The 18,943-nt window shown below is 37.9% G+C and overlaps 1 protein-coding gene across 2 annotated transcripts in view; it reads right to left on the bottom strand.

The window, feature by feature from the left end:
• cog5 (component of oligomeric golgi complex 5) overlaps positions 1 to 18,943 on the bottom strand; it is a 244,452-nt gene that overhangs the window by 105,453 nt on the left and 120,056 nt on the right. The gene's annotated exons all lie outside the window — the stretch shown is intronic.

Here is an 18,943-nt window from a genome sequence, read left to right as displayed (position 1 = left end):
ATGACCTAAAATCTTGTCCTAGCACTCTACTACCCAGAGTTATAATGCTCTACTTTGTATTGCCCTCTATCCCTAATTTTTCCCATCTGACATCTGCACTTTATCAATTAGCCCTGTCCTCACAACTGGTTTGTACTAGCTCACCTACCCGAGCCCAGAAACTGTTTACTATTTCAGGTCACTGATTGTTGTTTGATGGCTGCTTTATACTGTGTCATGTTGTTTGTTTTTATATCGTTTTATGATGCTGTTTATGATATTTTAACTATGTTGTTTGGGCTTCTCCCCATGTAAGCCGCCCTGAGTCCCTTCAGGGAGATGGAGGTGGGATATAAAAATAAAATTATTATTATTATTATATTATTATTATTGCTACTAAGCTAATGGGATTTTGATACATATAACCGGAACAATAACATACGTATACAATTAAGAATATTGCTCAAAATTGAGAGTCTTGAGTAATAGTACGTTAAGTAGATGGAGGGGCTCATCATATAATAATGGTAATGTGATATTACTGTCTTTCTTTTTCACATGTGGCCATAAATCAGTGCTACCGTACAAAATTCATCTACATATTGACTGTATGATCACGAAACTCGGATAAGTTTCATTAATTTTTCAGCTAATGCCGATGCCTTTAGGTGCTCATACCAATGATATATTTGCATTCCTCTTCACAGTGTTTGTTTTTTAATCATGACTTGTCCAGCTGCGACCAACATAAATGTCAACATTTATTTAAATAGGATTAACTCTGCATGTTCTGAAACAAACAGAGATGAAAGAGAGATAACAAATGCTAACACAGTTTGGAGTAAAATCTTTCAAGTCTATTTTAATAACTGCAGACGTCTTTCCCTGCATTCTCTCCAGAATTGTGGTGATTGTGCCATATATGTGTTTCTGGTGACAGATACCAGTAGCACTTATGATACTGTGTTTATTTTTTGTTGAGATTTTTTCCCTACTTGAGAGACCTGTAAGTTTGACCATGTAGGTTTATTTAAGTTTACAAAAGCCTATATCTTTGTATCTATTTTAAAAAGCCTATACCAATTAATTTTGTGTTGTCTGCCATTAGCCATGATTCTTTCAATATCTGGAGTATAGAAAAAGCAAGTAAGAGTAGAAAATGAACATCCATGTTTTATAACACGATGAATACTAGGTGGATTAGAATCAATGTCGTTTATTCTAAAGATTACTTCTTGATTTTGGCTACACTGTATTCAACAACAATTCCTTCATAAAAGCACTATTCTAATTTGTCAGTTTCTCTGGATGCATTAAGAACAACAATAGTCTTTTTTGGAATGTTGCTGTTAGCTAAAGTGAATTATGTTTTAGTGTGGTCTGATAGGTTCTGAAACCACAAAACAGCGAGTCCACGAAAAGCGAACTGCGAAGTAGTGGGGGAACAGTGTACATCATAAAATAATATTATAAATCCATCTTTCTACTTCCTTCCTAAGGAGAAGGCTAAAGAAGGAAGGAAGGAGAATCCGAAGGGAGAGAAAAGGAAGATGAAGCAGCTTTGTTTTCGCCTCACAAGGCATGTGCGTGCTTGAGAGGCGAGGAGGGGACAGAGATGCTACTTTCCAGTGCGATTGTAAACAACACAAATATAGCGTCCCTATTTCGTGGATTTTCACTTTTCGCGGGTGGTCCTGGAACGTAACCCCCTCGATAAGTGAGGGGACACTGTACATTCTGACTGATATCACTGATCAACACATATTTTGGTGTCTGTAAAACCTTTTTCTGGGTATATATGACCTGCTGATTCCAAAAATGGCACCGCTTTCCCCCTATCAGCTCTATTTTTGAGATACAGAACATATCAGTCTTCATCTGCTTGCCTACAGAAAATCACGACAACCATATCTAAAAAAACTAGAGCTGATGCGGTCTACCCAATGCAATTTTATTTATTTATTTATTTATTTGCAGCATTTCTGCCCTGCCTTTCTCACCCGAGGGGACTCAAGGCAGCTTTTTTTCCAATAAATCCAGGCCTGAAGCCCAAGACACAAAGATTTAATGTTATTTTTTGTGTGGTTAAGCTGTGTATTTGTTGATTTCACGTGGAGCTACCAGTATTAAAAACTCTAAAATCGGAACAGTAAATAAAGAACAACACTCTGAAACAGAGGAATTCCAGACGTGAATCAATCAGGGGCAGCTAACACCTCCGAACAAAGGATTCCCCCAGGCAGGAAGAAGCCAGGACATGAAGCTGGCAAGACAATTACTGCTAATCAAGGTGATTAATTACAACATTCACACTGGCCTCCAACAGACAAGAGTTCTTTCTCCCACCCTGGACCTTACACAGATATATAAACCTTCCTTGCTTAGTTTTTCCAATATACCTCACAACCTCTGAGGACGCCTGTCACAGATATGGGCGAAACGTTAGGAGGGAATACCTCTGGAACATGGCCATACAGCCCAGAAAACACACAACAACTCTGTGATTCCAGCCAGGAAAGCCTTTGACAACATAATCTTTAAGAGATTGGAAGCTATCAGTGTTGTGATTGAGATTAGAGTTGGCCCTACCATCCCCAGCTTGAAAATATTTCATACAAAAGGGAAAACCTTGATTTCACCACTATACATTAGGGACACCATTTCACTATATCTTTCAAGTAGTGGGACCTGAGCAGTCATAGCTTTCCTATCCCCAGAGGTATGGGAGTCTTAGTGTCAAACCCAGCAGATAACCAACGGTCCATTGTATAGTCTTCTCTGATGCAGCCTAGAAAGGGAATCTACCCACTGCTATAATAGCGGAACTGTTTTAGTGTCAATAAATCACTAGACTGCAAAGAATACCAAAATGAGTTTCATTTGTAAATCATACAATCACAACCTTAAACTCTTGCAAAAACAAAATAGCAAACAAAGGCTTTGTTAATCAGCCATGCAATTTTGGATTTGATTCAGGCAATGTCTTCACCCTAATATTGGGACCTTTTTGCTCTGCCTAAAACATTCCAGCCACTCACCAATGTCTACTGTAAAGCTCAAAATTCAAAATCTTCTATAAACTCTCCTTTTCATAATTACCATATATACTCGAGTATAAGCCAACCCGAATATAAGCCGAGGCACCTAATTTTATCACAAAAAACTGGGAAAACTTATTGACTGGAGTATAAGCTGAGGGTGGGAAATGCAGCAGCTACCGGTAAATTTCAAAAATAAAATTAGATACCAATAAAATTATATTAATTGAGGCATCAGTGGATTAAATGTTTTGAATATTTACTGTATTTCAAAGAAAAACAGTAAACTAACTCTATAAGTGGAAAGGCAACAATAACTTTATAATAATAATCATCATCAACAACAGCTTCATTTGTACCCTGCCCTATCTATCTCCCCATGGGGACTCAGGCCAGCTTCCAACATAGTAACTGGCAAACATATAATGCCTTCATAAATAATGCAGAGCTAGATATAGATCTATCATTATATATACTAATTTCACATGTGTATTTCCCCCTGAAACCTTTGCAAATCCTCTCAAAACAAAGTCCCCCTAAAAACAACTTTGTCCGCTTTTCTACTGCCCTTTCCCACCTCTTTTCTTTCTCCCTTTTTCAAACTCTAAAAGTAGCCAGAAAGGGCTTTTTAAAACTACTCTTCCCCTCCCAAAAAAACCCACCTCATTTTTGTTTCCTTAGGAATAAAAAGAAATACACACCTTCTGTTGCTCTCTTTTCCTTCCTTCCCTCCCTTTGGACTCAAATGATCTTGCAATAATAGCAGTAGTAGTAGTAGTAGTAGTAATAATAATAATAATAATAATAATCATCATCATCATCGTAATGAATCGTGCAAATTTGCAAGAATATCTTTTTTCCTTCCCCTTCTACACATGCAATCTGGCTTGCAAGGGTTTCTCTCACATTCTCCTTTCGCTTTTGAAAACATTCGCTTTTCGTCTCTCTCAAAAAAATAAGATAACCAGCCTGGGAGGAGAAGTGAAGAAGGGATGTTTTGGAAAAGAAAACATACTGTGGCCTCCAGGCTCCGGCTGCTGGCTTGACCTTGACCCGAATATAAGCCGGGGGAGGCTTTTTCAGCTCATAAATAAGGGCTGAAAAACTCGGCTTATCTTCGAGTATATACGGTACATTTATAACCATACAGGCTCTTTTCTCAATAGCAAATAAAACATTTGAGTGCAATGTAGTCTCTGTGGCTTACAAAGCAGTCCCCACATATGTCTGCTCAAAAACGCAAAAAGCCTCAATGAATTTGCTGAGGGTTGCTCTCAGTTAAGCCTTACCAACTGACAAATACATTTACCTTCAAATAACAAATAGCTGCTGTGATCCTTTGACTTTACAAGAACTGTTCTGAAATGAAACTCCGTGTGAACTCACTCTCTGAATTGATAAACAAGGTCACTGCTACACATTTGACTCAAATTGCTTTATATTGCCAGAACAAACTCATTCATTTCAATGCTTTGTTTCCCAATGAAAACATCCTTGTAAATTCAAGCTTCATAGGCTCCACAAGTCAACACAACAAATGTACAGGCATTGTATTCACAATAGCACAGTGTAGATTTTCTTTGTAATCTTCATACCTGAAATCCACAAGGCAATACAGCTAGTCTTTTCATTCATAATTCAATCATTACAGTAGCTAAAAAGATGGGCTCTATATGATACGTTCTCTCCAGGAATTTTCAGTGTTTGGGAATATAGGAATATAAGGAGGACCTAGATTAATCATCTTTATCAGTGGTTCTCAACTTTTCTAATGCTGCAACCCCTTAATTCAGTTCCTCATGTTGTGGTGACCCCCAACCATAAAATTATTTTCGTTGTCACTTCATAACTGTAATTGTGCTACTGTTATGATTTGTAACGTAAATATTTGATATGCAAGATGTATTTTCATGCACTGGACCAAATTTGGCACAAATACACGACACACCCAAATTTGAATACTGGTGGGGTTGGGAGGATTGATTTTGTCATTGGGGAGTTGGGAGCTGGGATTTATAGTTCACCTTCAATCAAACAGCATTCTGAACTCCACCAATGATGGAATTGAACCAAAATTCTAGGAGGAGGGCTTTTTTTGGGAGGATTTGCCTTCTGTTTCCAAAAGGAAGGACAGGCAGAGAGATCTTCAGCCTTCTCTGCCAATGGGGTTCCTAAGACTATCAGAAATATGTGTTTTCTGATTGTCTTTGGTAACCCCTCTAACACCCCCCTCGCAACCCCCCCCCCAGGGGTCCCGACCCTCATGTTGAGAAACACTGATCTATATGCTCATGTGAGTGAAATAAAAAATCCCTATGTTTAGTTTAGCAAAAGCAGCAGTAGTGATAAGTGATACGATGCTATCACGTATTTGTGCTTGCCACAAATGAATATAGTAAAATACGCTGTCTCCATATAGGGACACAGCTGGCATAGCAGCCAAAGAAGATAAAAGGCACTTTTAATAACCAACACCACCTGTGCTTCCATGATGCTAAGCCCAATGAAATGCGCAGCCTGCCCACTGAATTTTTCAGGGGAAGGGAAAACTCATCCAAAATCGATATCACACTTTTCTCCAAATATTTCTCATCAATAATACCTCCATCTCATGGAGATGAAGTCTCAATTTCATTCATATATATATATATATATATATATATATATATATATATATATATATATTCATTTGTAAATTGATAAAAGGGGAGGGGAAGAAGCATGGGAGGGGGGATACTGGGGTGGGGTAGGGAATGAAAGGGGGATAATGAGGGTGGGAAAGGGGAAAGGGGCGCAACGGGGGCAAAAAAGAAAAAAAGAATCTCCCTAGGACTAGCAGGAGAAAGAGATGGGTTGAGTTGCATGTTCTCTACAAAATGCCGATGACAGTTTAATGCAGGTGAGAACAACATATAGCCCATAGGCTTCATGTGCATTAGTTGGCAATGCAGTTGTCTTTTCATGGGACTCGGCTTTTCAAAATACCAAGTTGTTGGTATGGCTCTATGATCATTTTGAAGATGCCTGGGAGTGCTTGGGCTGAGTCATCTCTTTGCTATAAGCAGAACTGCAAGGGCAAACAGCAATAAAGAAACTCTCCACAATTTAAGAGACACTGAAATCTGGAAAAAAAATAATAATAATAATAATTTTTTTTTTAACCCGCCCTATCTCCCCAAGCAGACTCAGGGCAGAAGGTGTCCAGAGGAGGGCAGCTAAAATGATCAAAGGTATGGAGACCATGCCCTCTGTGGACCGTCTTAAAGAACTGGGAATGTTTAGTCTGCAGAAGAGAAGGTTGACAGGAGACATGTATAAATATGTGAAAGGATGTCATACAAAGGAGGGAGCAAGCTTAATTTCTGCTGCCCTGGAGATTAGGACTTGGAGTGGTGGGTTCAAATTACAGGAAAGGAGATTTCATCTGAACATTAGGAAGAATTTCCTGACTGTAAGAGCTGTTCAGCAATGGAACTCTCTGCTTCAACGTGTGGTGGAAACCCCTTCCTTGGAGGCTTTGAAACAGAGGCTGGATTGGATAGCCATCTGTCAGGGGTACTTTGATTGTGTTTTCCCTGCATGGCAGGGGATTGGACTGGATGGCCCATGTGGTCTCTTCCAACTCTATTATTCTACGAGTCTATGATTCCAAGTAATAGAGTAGGAAAACTGAATGGTCACAACACAGCCCTTCACTCTGCCCGCTAGTAGGTGGGGTAAGAGGGAACACTAGCTTTACAGGATTAAAGGGCTTGACATTCTATTATGGACCATAGGGCTTTAGGACTCAGCAAACATTACTTTTTGACACCATTCTATTCCACACCAGGATGCATTTTTATGTCCTATTCTCCTCTTTTTCTGTCAATTACTTTCTAATCCCAGTTCTTCAACTGCATCCCAGCTATTCCTCCGCTGCCTAGCAACAGGGACATATGATGCACTTCCTCCAATCCTACTGCCTCTTGTCATCAGCCCTTTCTTTTCTACCTAATCTGCCAAAGAAAGAGGCAACAAATGCTAACATTCTAAAAATAATTAACGCATAAAAGCACAGGGTTAACTTCAGCACCAATCGGGCAAGGTAGTGAGTTAAACCACACATTAAATAATCTACGTAATCCATTAAAAAAATAACATTAAAAATCTACGTAATCCAATGTGTGTGTGTGTGTGTGTGTGTGTGTTAAAAGGGATGCCAATGTAGCCATAAACTCCCAAGCTGCCCTAGACATAGCCAGGAGGATTAAATGCTGATTAGTAAACCTTCACTGCTTGTTATATACACTGTCAAACAATGCAGGTAGTTTTACACTGCCACACATACATACCATTTCAATTAATACTTATGGGGAAAAGATAAAGCTGAGTTTCACATTTGCATGCTTTTCACCCGATGAATCATCAATATGGAATACAAAATGTAATCTTGTGCATGTGGCATAAATTTCAGCAAGAACACTTCTGCCTCAATATACAATTATTCAGAATTTAATGAGCAGCCTGGAGAGAAAACAAGATGGAGAACCTATAGGTCCAAAGGGGATTATGCAGAAGAAGAAATAACTAAAATCAGATTATCAACCCAGGGAAGAAAAGAAAAAGAATTATATTATGCTTCCTCTGCAGGACCTCAGGTTCATCAGACACAGTTTTGACTCTGGAGTACACAGATGTTATCCATTAATGCTGGGCATGTATTCATAGCTTGACTAATTTCATTATTTCAGAACCTGTTAACAATCAAGCCGTCAACAGCACAACACACAAATGGGATTATAAAGTCCGGGAAAAATGATTTAACACAATGTATCTTATCAGGAAGGGACTGGCTTTAACAATTAACCGTGTTATTTTTTAAATGAGTCAGGAAAATACAAAGAGTGGCAGATTAAACAGTTGAGATAAACGATGCAGGAAGATGGATGAAAGTCCAGTTTTATTCTTTATTTCCAAGTGAATCAGGAAGTTTGCATATATCTTATGTAATACAGTACAGAGAGATTATGAAGCTGTATCACATCTTGAAAAGTTGCTGGATCAGTCAGAATTGGCTATTGCAGGGTATCAGCAGCTACTATTACTACGTAGCATTAGATCCCATGGATTTTGTGCTGTTTTGAAGAATTGGTTAAAGATGGCATACTTGGGTGGGGGGTGAGTACAGAACAGTATGTATGTTCTCATCGCCAACATACTCTTCCACCAGAAAAAAATAAGTTTAAGACATCCTGGAAGCACCTCTGATCAAAGCACTGGCACCTCTTAGACTGTGCAATTATATGTGCCAGAGACCGCTGCAATGTGCTTCTCACAAGAGCCATGACAGGCACTGATGACTGCAGGACACACCACAGGTAAATTCAATCCATTATAGCCATCAAGATCTCCTGCAAATGCAAACTCCAATGAAGAAAGTTATGATATAAAATGAACACTCGCGCCCTTCAAGAGCCCTCTAAATCAGTCCTTCTCCAAACAACACTCAAGGATTTAAAGATAAGCTGACAGCTAACCTTAAAAATTGTACATAGACACCAAGAACTGGGAAGACCTGGCCTTAGAGCGTTGTAACTGGAAGTCAGCTGTTACCAACAGTGCTATGGATTTTGAGGAATGAATGGAGGGCAAAAGGGAGAAATGTGTATCAAGAGGAAGGCACATCAAGCAAACCCTTGCGGGCACAATGTCCTCATTGCGAAAAAACATGTGGATCTAAAATATGTCTCTACTGTCACTTAAAGACCTACCACCAAGACTATACACTTGCAAGGCAATCATATTTAGTCACAAGTGATAGCCTATGATGGTGATGCTATCCAAAACAAACAAAACATGGACTGGAGTTATACTTTATGTCCCGACTTACATATAAATTCAACTTACAAACAAACTTATGGAGCCTACGGTATCTTGTTCATAATCCGGGGACTGCCTGCAATAATGCTTCTTTTTGGTATTAGGGTAAATAACTGTATTTTCTTTTTTAAAAACTTATTTTAATTGAACATAGACCTGCATATATATTTTTATGTGATTTTCCAATTATTGGAATTTTTCTTTCCTGAATAATATGAGTGTTCTTTTATCCATTAATAGATACTACTCATGCCAGTAACGGCACCGAGCTTCTAACTTTTAGATCCAAAAGATTTACTTTTTTATAATTTCCAAAGAAATATCTAGATGTAAGGTGGTCTATAAGTCAATATTTCACAGAGCAGGCTTTATTTCTTTGAGTAGCATGTCACACCAGAAAAAAATTAACCCTTGGCAGGGAACAGGAACAATCAGGATATAGAATAAATAGAAATATAAGAATTATTCATTATGGTCCCTAATTAAAATCAATTATTACAGTACACTGCATAAAAGAGAAGGAAGATTCAAATTTAAACAGTAGTATCAGATATTTTAAAACTATTGGCTATTATGGATGTTATGATTCAACAGCAGAGACCTACACATTTTGTAGGTGAAGGGGGGGGGGGGAGAAATGTCATTAATTCAAGAAATAAAATGAAGGGATTTTTGGAATCACAACAAATCTTTATGAAAGTACACTGAAATAAGAAGGAATTTTTAAGCATCATAGGGAAGTGCAGACCAGTATTTGCAAATGTCTGATTATGTCATCACTAAATGCTTAGTTCTAATTTTGTGCTCATGAGTCACAGACACCTACTAACTCAGACATACAAACCATTCTGATCTATCTTTGTTAAAAAGTGACATTGGTTGGTTTTAATGCAATGGAGAATCCCACTAACCTAAAAACGTACATCACCAACAGAAGCAGAACTCATCCTTTTATTTACAACAACAAACAACAACAAACAACAACATTTCTTACACGCCTCTCCTCGTGACTTGAGGCAGCTAAAACATATAATTATATAAAATACACATGTTAAAATGTATTTCTATAAAATACATATATTAAAATACACAGAACAATGATTAAAATATAGTGGATACAAGATGCAAGTCTAAAATTCATAATTAAAAGTGGTTGGGTAGGCCTGCCAAAAGAGATAGGTCTGCAGATGGGTTTTAAATTCCGACAACTGATTTAGCTGTCCATATACTGTAATCAACATATATAGGTGGGAAAGGGTCCAGATAGTGTGTGAATTCAAGAAACGAAATGCTATATTTTATAACACAGCTGAATTGTATGATTGTATGTCTATAATTTACCTGGTTCTCAATTTGATGTGGAATGCCAACTATACACCCTTAGCAACTGGTGGGACACGTTTTCTTTATATAAATATTTATAGCCCTTGGTCTTATTTCAGTTTTAGTTTACTAGGATAAAAACATCCCCGTTTGACTCCACAGATTACTTAGACAGTACAGTACTTGCTTAACTTTCAGTTCTATTGCTGTGATTCGGTTCTACTTAAAACATTTTATAACCTGATCACTACAGAATGGCATGTAAAAGAAAAACTGAAGCATCTTTGAAGATGAAATGAACTAAAATTTACTTTTCAAAGGACAATGCTATCACAATAAGAATTATGGAATCCTAGCTAATAATGCATCAAATAAGGTGTATGTGATCATTTGCATATTGGAAGATCAGTGGAAGCTGTCTTCTGATGAGTTTCCAACAGATCAGTACTGTGTATGATTAGCAGCGGCTATTTAAGGTATCGTTTAAGGGTCTTTCTCCACTTTGTTTAATTGAGATTCTAAAACATAGCAAAAACTGAACATACAACCTACTCCTTGCAAATAATGTGTCCCAATACTAAGGCGCTGCATTACAACTGGAGAGCAAACTTTAATACAAAATCTGAAAAACATGCAGGATCAACAAGAATTTGAATGTAAAGCAATATTCAATATGTGCGAGCAGTATTTTTAAAAAACTGATTAACTGGGAGTCACAATTGGGCATTCTATGCTTAGAGTATAAACCAATAAAAAATGCAGTGGAAAAATGACATAATCTATCCAAGATGATTTCCGATACTAAATTCATGGATCACTGGGCCTCAGGGCACAAGTCATTGCACGTTGCCATGGTTGATAAAAGCAGATTGAATTATTTAAGTCCAACTTGTAACACACCAGATGGGCAATTTAACATATGTTAAAACCCTGTTGTTTAACTCTGCAGAAAAGTGTGTGCATGTTGGTGTCTGTATGTGTGTGTGTGTGTGGAGGGGGGTGTACCAAGTCCTTTACCCACACAGTATCTTCCTATCCTTTTTCTTCTTCTGTAGCGGTATTGTCAGAGTTGATGCTGGAGATCTGGCAAGCAACATTATATTTCAAACCGATTATGATCCCCTTTCGTTTGAAATGCTGTTGTCGTGACACGTTGCTGTGGTACGTACTTGCAACAGTCACTGCTTTCGCCTTCTCTAGTTCTATTTTAAAAATGTAACTTGTAGCAACAATAACAACAGAAAAGCCCAATTAAATTGTGTGGCAGACTTTGCTGTGAAAAACACAGAAAGATCAGCAGGGAAATACAGGACAATTATTTCAAAAATGCCAGCACAAAAGAAGATCATACACAATTTCCTATTATTTAAAAAGAAAGATTTCAAAGATCCCACACATTTTCATGATGTTTCTAACACTGTAGTAACAAAGCCCGAGCTAAAGAAAGCTTTCACTAAATGCAGGGACAACAAGGGAACATATTTGACTTGAGCAATAAAAATGATGAGATTGGGTTGTTTTTATGTTTGAGCTACAGTATAACTAGTCAATATAATTTTTAGAAGCCTGCCAATTCAGTCCTAATAATTGATGGCTTATATTCAAAGAAATAATCATTATAATAATGACACTTTGAAGGAGAAGTGTTTTTTAAAAATGTGCTTTGTTAGCTCATTTCTAGGTGTTTATTAGATTATTATTTCTAAATGTGTTTATGTGTTTTAAATATTCTGTAAAAACGCCTTAAGCCACAAGGAGAGGTGGGTAAGAAATAAAGTTATTATTATTATTATTATTATTATTATTATTATTATTATTATTATTATTATGCAAAATGAAGCCTTGCTATTTAGAAAGGGATGATTTGTACCGCTTTATGACTTCGACTTATGGTGACGCCATGAATGAGATGCCTCCAAGGCACCTTGTCACCAACAGCCAAGACAGTTGATTCTGTTCGCTCAGTTTGAGAAATCTAATACAGGTACGACAGATAAATGAACTATTGATTTGTCCCATCTTTGTTAACTTTGCAGAACTATACTCAGTTCACATAATCGTCTGCAGCATAATTTGAAGGGCCAAATTCTCCACAATCTTCTCCATCACTGTGACTATATGGCTTCCCTCTTGAATTCCTATAAAATTCATGCACACACACATATGGCTTGTACTTGTCTTCCAAAATACTGTTGATCTAGGAATTCACTCCAAACCACAGCATTTTATTTTTGCTTAGACTGCGATATAGAAAATAATGAGTAGGACCCTGAAAGGAAAGCCATGAGTATGGGAGAAGAGGAAGGAACAGAACATAACAAGAAAACTGCAACTCTAGTTCACAGTTTGGAGGGTCACGTGAACTGAACCATGAAGAAGATAATGACACTCTTCCAGCTAGCCCAGAGGGATCAACGTTGTTAATAACTATGATTATATTCTCTTGTTAAAATGATAAATTAATAAGGAAGATTAGAACAAAGAAAATTAGTAAAAGCAGCAGCTACAGCCAAGGAAAAAGTCTGATCTGAACATTAGCCTATTGCTGTTTGCTTTGGTGGATCTCACAAGATATTGGTGATATGATAGTAGGCTATTCATCAGATTTCAGTAGACTTCTAGAAACAAAAAGGAAAATGATACTGTACTTTACATTAATTACAAGACTCCTGTCATCTAAGATGATTTTCCTAGTGAGCCACAACAGAAATGTGATTCTCCTGATAAGCCATAATAATAATAATAATAATAATAATAATAATAATAATAATAATAATAATAATAAGGCCAAGATCAAAAAATCAGCCAGTGACCCAAAATGCAGACTGTGCAAGGAAGCTGACCAAACTATTGATCATATCCTCAGCTGCTGTAAGAAAATCGCACAGACAGACTACAAACAGAGGCACAACTATGTGGCCCAAACAATTCATTGGAATTTATGTCACAAGTACCACCTCCCAGCAGTAAAGAACTGGTGGGATCACAAACCTGCAAAGGTAATGGAAAATGAGCACGCAAAAATACTGTGGGACTTTCGAATCCAGACTGACAAAGTTTTGGAAAACAACACACCAGATCTCACGGTTGTAGAAAAGAAAAGAAAAAGTTTGGATTATTGATGTCTCCGTACCAGGTGACAGTTGATTGATGAAAAACAACAGGAAAAACTCAGCCGTTATCAGGACCTCAAGATTGAACTGAAAAGGCTCTGGCATAAACTAGTACAGGTGGTCCCTGGTGGTAATAGGCAAAAGATCTCAGCCAGTATTTGTAAACAATAAACATTGACAAAATTACGATCTGTCAACTGCAAAAGGCCACCTTACCAGGATCTGTGCGCATCATCTGAAAATACATCACACAGTCCTAAACACTTGGGAAGTGTCCGATTTGTGATTCTGTGATACGAAATCCAGCATATATATCTCGTTTTGTTTCACCCCAAGGCAGCATGAGCACTCAAAAACCAGACAAGAGCGAATATAACACATTATATCATTATTAAAGCAATTATATATCCAAAGGAAATTAGGTATAGAGTCTGAATAAGGAATAGTTCTTTTTAGAAAGTCAATGATGGTTCCAAATGGGTAAAGGGAAAGGTCCGATTATAATCCACAATGAGAACTTGATAGCTCTCCAAAGAAATCAAAGTCCATGAGTTGAAACAAGAAAACAAGCTGGCAGGAATCAGAGTTCAATCCACTGGAAATACTTCGTAGCAATCAAGGCAGCAAGGTTGTCAAGGCTGAGGCAAACTTGAAACAGGAACAAGGAATAGCAACTGAAGTAAAGTCAAGGTCTACTCGAGAGTCGCAGCACAGCACGGCCCGACTGGAACTGGAATACTTGGCTTGGAAACAGGAGCTGGAGACGGAGAAACCTCTCTCCAAGAAAGCAACGTTGACACCACAAGAAAATCTACTGAGCAAAACACTTTTAACAAATTCCGAACTGTTCAGAATTTAGGGAGTAAAAACTCCCAAAACTTTCCCATGAGAACACTAATCATTATCCCATCTACTGTATTTGCCAGTCTCTGGCTCCGGTGAATCCCTTGTTTTGCACTTCTGTCCCTGGTTACAAAATCTCTACGATTAAAACCCCCGTTCCCAGGCATCTCCACAACATCTGGCTCTATCTGTGAGGGAGGAATTGAAGAATCTTCCCCAATTAGTGAGTCTCCAGAGCCAATATCTTCGGGCACCTGCAGCTGTAAAGGTCCCTCCGTGGAGGGTGAAATGTTAGTATAATCCTCAGCATTATCTGTGTCAAAGTGCAAGTCCTGAAACACTGCAGGCCTTGGTGCCCTGGCTGGCTGGGATCTAACACGTTTGCTGCTTCATACTATGTCTTTGTGTCAATAATAATAATAATAATAATAATAATAATAATAATAATAATAATACACTTTATTTATACCCCGCTTTATCTCCCTGGAAGGACTCAGAGTGGATTACAGTACACATGTAAGACGAATATTCAATGCCTTTTGGTGACATGGATTCTTACAAAACAAAATCATGTCCTGGTGAGCCATAGCAGTAACATGAGTGCCAGAAATATTGTGGCAGTATTTGTCTGACTGGAAGATATACTTGAAATAGTGAGTGATGAAGAATTTAAAGAAATAATACATTTTCAGGTCTCAGTGATATGTGGTCAAGACAGTTGATATATCTATGCCAAATAATGTTTTTACCTTTCAACAGGCTGTTTTAGGCTCAAAGTCAGAACAGATTTCAGACAGTAAGAAATAAAATGCAATAACAAGTTATTTTCAGGATACTATAGACTATGAAAGGTAAAGCTCTGTATTGTGTTGTTTTGTGACAACAAGTTCAAGGTTATTTACTCTCTGTATTTTTATATTTATTTGGCAAAGAATAACAAACCCATAATGATTTCCATTGTTTGGTTAAATATTCCTAGGGTCCCCCCTCCACTTTGGAACATGCATTTTGAGTAGAACAAATCTAAAATGTTAATGCCTGATCTTCCAGACCAGGATGAACAACTGAATGGGTGCCAAGGTACAATTCTCTAGACTTTTCAAAAAAAAAAACTGTAAAGGAAATGGAAATAATCTGAGGATAGTACAGATTTCTTAGTTGGAGTTTTCATACATTTGGGGTTTCTGCATACAAAAATGTTTTAAAAATGTTTGTGGATGAAATCTTTGGTGAGAACTTCTGGGAGACTTCAGAGGCCACAAACGTGAGGTCCTGGGGCAGTTGTGATCCTTGGGTCACACTATGTTCACTGCCTTTTCTGATGAAGAAATCAAACAAAAAGTGATCTAAACTCATTTCAGTTATGCTTCAAACCTGGAGTTTGTTCTGAAATCATTTTGGTAATCTTGACAGATAATTACCAGAATATTAAGACATGCAAGTTGAACAGCTCTCAAATTCACATAACAACCAAGATTTATTCAGAAGACTTTTGAGGTGCAGAAGGCTTGAGTTAAGACTTGACACACTTCATAGTTCCAATTAAACTGAAGCCAGTCTACCATCTACATGGTTTTCCCTTAGGACAGCTTACAGCTGAAACTCAAAAGATCTTCACAGCCTTTAGCAATGAAACATAGCAGACAGTACAGCCTGAGAACAGAGTTTGATTCATGATTCACTAAGAATTTTAGAGATGAGCAATGAACAGATTTTTCCCACATTAAAGCTGCCTTAACCTAGGTTTTACAATGTGCTGATCCAAAACGGAGGAGATCAGCTAATGAAATTTCTTTCTCCCGTTGAAGCATTCCCGTGGGCAATTTTAGGTAGGTTTGATTATTCTTTTCTGGAGAAGGAAACTTCTGTAGAGGGAATTCCTTGTGATGATGACATGTCATGGCTCTCCATCTGGATTCCAACATCTGGATTCTACTGTGGGGCTTTCCCAGTCTCATCAGCTTTTTGCTCGCCTTCATATTAGTCTTTGTCCCAGTGAAAGCTATTAAATCCGGCTATATCATAAACGAAGATGCCATTCATATGAGGAAGAAAACCAGCTGAAGCTTTAAGAACAGGTAATAACAGTATTGTATGGTCAGTAGAGTTTCTCCTGCAAATTTTGTTTGGATTTAAGATATCAAACCTGGCTGTTTAACAGGGGAATCCTAACCTAGAGGGAGTTAGTTAGACTTTATTTTCCGAGGTGTTTATTTTCCTTCAGGAGCCCCTGGTGGCTCAGCGGGTTAAACAGCTGAGCTGCTGAACTTCCTGACTGAAAGGTCAGTAGTTCGAATCCAAGGAGCGGGGTGAGCTCCTGTTGTTAGCCCCAGCTTCTGTCAACCTAGCAGTTCAAAAACATGCAAATGTGAATAGATCAATAGGTACTGGCAGGAAGGTAACGGTGCTCCATGCAGGCATGCCAGCCACGTGACATTGGAGGTGTCTATGGACAACGCTGGCTCTTTGGCTTAGAAATGGAGATGAGCACCAGCCCCCAGAGTTGAACACGACTAGACTTAATGTCAGGGGAAAACCTTTACCTTATCAGGAAACCATGATCAGGAATTACCCTTAAAATGGTGCTTTTCCACTGAGCCCATCAGTCACTCCATGAAGTTAAGGTTCCAGTGTCTTTAAAACATATAAGAATGGGATAAAGCTAAAAATAACAGGACCAATTTTTACCTTTGGTTTTTCTATACCATTACAATAATTCCCTTGAAAATACAATGCCAATACTTTAGAAGAGTGATAAATAGTCTCTCTTCACATATTTTTCTCCTTGGATAACTACTGCAAGTAATTTATTTTACTCTTAAATGCAACCAATTATAGAGCAAGTAAAGATTTTTCAACAGTATAAAGATTAATATTGGTCAAGGTTGAAATCTCCCAGTTAATGGTTTGGTTTATTAAAGCTTTTGATGTGTTATTCTCTCCTAAAATGGCCTTGCCACCATTTTATTCTAGAAAATGTATAAATGAGACATTTTACAAAGTTCTAACTGGTTCACTGTAGTGAAATAGTTATTAACAAGGATTGTCTGTTATTTTAACCAGACAAGTTTTCAAGCCAGATTAATGTTACTATGTGGAGGTGGACATTAATGATAGGCTGCTATGACTCATGGGATTCAACTCATTTTGTCTTTTAATCACAGAAAATATTTATTTGGTAAATAAAGAAGCTTGGTGCAGTTCAATACATATAGTGATAAACAAATGAAACATACCAATTTAATAATAAAATCACATAGGATGTGCATCTAAAATTAGAATTGTTATTCGCACAATTATTCTTTCAGAATAATTAAATACAAATCTACTCAGGAGACACCAATGGCCCTCCCTCCAATGACATTGCAGATTATAGCGAGCGCCCTAAACATGTCCAAGAGCCCTGCCAATTTCCTCCACCAACACCATACTTCTCCCCACCAAGTGAAGGCTATCATACGGGGACAATTTCATCCAAGATTTTCTGTTTCTCCTCCACCACAGACATCCCAGTGTTTCTTACTCTCTCAAATGGTGTGGAATTTGCATGACCCCAACCACTGCCTTTCCTATTCTTTTATATGACACACAGCAAACAGAGGAATTGATCAGCAAGCGAACAAGTCCAAAACACAAGGAGGGATGAATTTTGCCCATGCCTGCTCAACGTGATATAAAAATAATATCTCTGACTGGGAGCTTTTCCTCCAATAATTAGGTAGTTGGTTGCAATTAGGGACCACACATTCCAGCACTCCATTCATGGATTTACCTCTGATGTCTTTTTTTAATTAATAAATTTTTACCCTCCTCCTTGATAAAGCCCTTAGGGAGATCTCACCACAGAATGCTATTTTGGCACATGGTATATTATATGCACTATATTATCTTATAGAAAGGAGCAAAAGCAATAAGCTGGCTTGCATCAGATCCAAAACTATAATATTTATATTGGAAGCTTTTCATATGAAAACAATAAAGAGGATAAAAAGATGAGAAAATCAACATAGGACAAATGTTTTGCTCAATGGTGAAAAAGATTATCATAAATTAAATGCAAAATGATAGAAAAGAGCTATCAATGCATATCGAGTCAAAATAGCTACATGAAACCTCTATAGTAGGCCTGCACAACCTGTGGCCCTCCAGCTGTTTTGAACTTTAGATCCCAGAATTTCTGACCATTGACCAAACTGGCTAGGATTTCTAGGAGTTGGAGGCCCAAACACCTGAAGGGACGCAGGTAGCGCAGACAAATAACAGGAAAGGTCGATTACATTCATGCCCACATTATAAGCTTTTAAGAAGTATGTGGGTAATTGTTAGAATTGGCAGGCTTACACATGTTTATTTATATTGTTTTATTTATTCAATGCATATTCTATATTACTTTCAAGGAGCTAATTAATGGAGCCCCCAATAGCGCAGCGGATTAAACCACTGAGCTGCTGAACTTGCTGACCGAAAGGTCAGCAGTTCAAATCTGGGGAGCGGAGTGAGCTCCCGTTGTTAGCCCCAGCTTCTGCCAACCTAGCAGTTCAAAAAATTGCAAATCTGAGTAGATCAATAAGTACCGCTCCAGCGGGAAGGTAACAGTGCCGGCTACATGACCTTGGAGGTGTCTACGGGCAACGCCAGCACTTTGGCTTAGAAATGGAGATGAGCACCAACCCCCAGAGTCGGACACAACTGGACTTAATGTCAGGGGAAAACCTTTACCTACCTAAGATAATTAAGAGAAAGAGGTTTCCCATCTAAGTAATAACCACACCCAATTTTTTATTGCTT

The sequence above is a fragment of the Anolis carolinensis genome, chromosome 5 (assembly GCF_035594765.1).
Source record: "Anolis carolinensis isolate JA03-04 chromosome 5, rAnoCar3.1.pri, whole genome shotgun sequence".
Lineage (NCBI taxonomy): Eukaryota > Metazoa > Chordata > Lepidosauria > Squamata > Dactyloidae > Anolis > Anolis carolinensis.
The sequence above is the reverse complement of the archived record's forward strand: the minus strand, read 5'-3'. Positions and strand labels throughout refer to the sequence as shown.